The sequence below is a fragment of the Leopardus geoffroyi genome, chromosome D4 (assembly GCF_018350155.1).
Source record: "Leopardus geoffroyi isolate Oge1 chromosome D4, O.geoffroyi_Oge1_pat1.0, whole genome shotgun sequence".
Taxonomy (NCBI): Eukaryota; Metazoa; Chordata; class Mammalia; order Carnivora; family Felidae; genus Leopardus; species Leopardus geoffroyi.
Window position 1 is genome coordinate 23,129,982 of NC_059342.1, and position 2,459 is coordinate 23,132,440.

The 2,459-nt window shown below is 40.5% G+C and overlaps 1 pseudogene; it reads left to right on the forward strand.

Moving 5' to 3' along the window:
- The first annotated feature begins 250 nt into the window (after window positions 1-250).
- On the forward strand, window positions 251-1,997 carry LOC123592541 (annotated as a pseudogene).
- Window positions 1,998-2,459: the final 462 nt, after the last annotated feature.

Here is a 2,459-nt window from a genome sequence, read left to right on the forward strand (position 1 = left end):
GCAGGTTCCAGGCTCTGAGCTGTACGCACAGAGTCCGACATGGGGCTCAAACCCACAGAAGGCAAGATCATGATCTGAACAGAAGTTGGATGTTAACTGACTGAGCCACCCAGGTGCCCCTACATTTCCATGTTTTTAACTTCTTTCTTCAACAGTGAGGAACCTGGTTCCCTTATTTTTTTTATATGTATGTACTTGTTCAATCATTCCGACTGTATGGATGCAGTTTTCATCTCCACTGTCTCATCCATGTATGGATATCTTTTTCTACCACTTAGATATCAACATGTGTGGCAGCTGTGTTATGTAGACACCCATACTGCACCAGGCAATGCTTCTATGCCAAGCCCCTCTTCATACTGCTTGGGCTGTGACTCCCAGCTCTGGGACACTGCTGATGCCTCTCTACTGCCCTCCTCTATCCCCTTTTGGTGTGGATACCCATTTTGCTTGGTTCACCTGTTGGCTCTAAGACTGAATTACTTAGAAAGGGAAAAGGAAGAAAATACTGTATATCCCCACCCCACCCCCGCTTTCTTGAGACATATTTGATAATGCAAAAAACTCATGTATTTGAAAGTGTACAACTTGATGAGTTTTGATAATGAAATCATAATCAAGATAACAAACATCCATATCTTCCCATTCATTTGAGTTTTTTAAAATGAAAGTTTTTGAGTAATTGGAGCTTCTTCCAGAACTGCATTTGCCCTTGTTTCATGGACTTTCCTCACAACCTGGCCCCCTAATGCCAGTCTTCACTCCTGCCTCAAACAAAGAAACCGAGACGACCTGCTGTCCCCAAGCCAGATGAGATGTTGACCTCTCAGCACTTGCCAGAGGGAGAAAAAGAAGAACAAGAAGCAATTGAACATATTGGTGAAATACAAAATGAAATAGATAGACTTAATGAACAAGCCAGTGAGGAGCTTTTGAAAGTAGAACAGAAAATATAACAAACTCCACCAACCATTTTTTCAGAAGAGGTAGGAATTTATTGCCAAAATCCCAAATATTTTGGTAACAACTTGTGTCAGCCATCCACAAGTGTCTGCTTGGGGAGGAGGATGAAGAGGCACTGCATTATTTGACAAGAGTTGAAGTGACAGAATTTGAATATATTAAATCAGGTTACAGAATAGATTTTATTTTGATGAAAACCCTTACTTTGAAAATAAAGTTCTCTCCAAAGAATTTCATCTGAATGAGAGTGTTGATCCATCTTCAAAGTCCACTGAAATCAAATGGAATTCTGGAAAGGATTTGATGAAACATTCCAGTCAAATGCAGAATAAAGCCAGCAGGAAGAGACAGCATGAGGAACCAGAGAGCTTTTTCACCTGGTTTACTGATCAGGTGCAGGTGAGTTAGGAGAGGTCCTCAAAGATGATATTTGGCCAGATCCATTACAGTACTGCTTGATTCTTGATATGGATGATAAAGAAGGGGAAGGAGGAGGAGGAGGGGGAGGGGAGGAGGAGGAGGAGGAGAAGGAAGAGGAGGAGGAGGGGGGGGATTGGAAGATATTGATGGAGACAGAGATGAGGATGAAGGTGAAGTAGATGAAGATGATGATGAGGGGAGGATGAAGGAGAAGGTGACTAATTTGAAGTCTCTTTTCTCTCCCTTTATACCACGGTTCTCAACTTATTTTTGGTGGGAAATGACTTGAGCGGAATGTAGTGGGAAAAGATTCTCTACCCCCTTCTGTTCCAAGTTCATTTTTATCCCTTCCTGTCTCAACAAAAACTTTATGGAATCAGCACCACTGTGCTCTGTGGGGAAAAAAGAAAAACCTTCTGCTCCCTTAGCTCTGCTGGAAGCTGGAAGGTCCTAGGCCCCCGTGTAGTAGTGCGTAGAATTCTGGCTTTTTTCCTCCTTTCTCTGTCTATTTGACTCAGAGATTATACTGTGCCTCTATGTGAATGTGAACAGTTAGCATTTACCCACACATATCTGTCTACTTTCTCATGTTTAAAAAAAGAAAAAAAAAACTTTAAAAAATGGGGCTATAGAAGGTCATCAAAGGGTGGGCGTGAGAGGTTTGGGCGGGTTAAGTGGGCCTTTTGACAACATGGCTTCTCCTTTGGAATGTTGAATTGCTATGTTTAACAGACATCCTTGCAGTTGAAGATGATACTTTTAAAATAAAATTCTCTCCTAAAGATGATTTGAGCCCTGCCACTTGATGGGACAATCAGCAGAACCTATAGGATCTTATTTGTATTGACATTCTCTTGTAATTTTGTTTCTGTTTATTTTTATATTTTCTTTTTGTTTCACTGGAAAGGAAAAATGATGCTCAGTTTTAAACATTAAAAGTGTACAAGTTGCTTGGTTACAATAAAACTAAATGGGTGCACACAAAAGCAATAAATAAAATGAAAGTTTTTATTTTGAGACGAAAGCAGATTCACATGCAGTTGTAAGAAATAGAACTCACCTCAGATTCTGTGTCT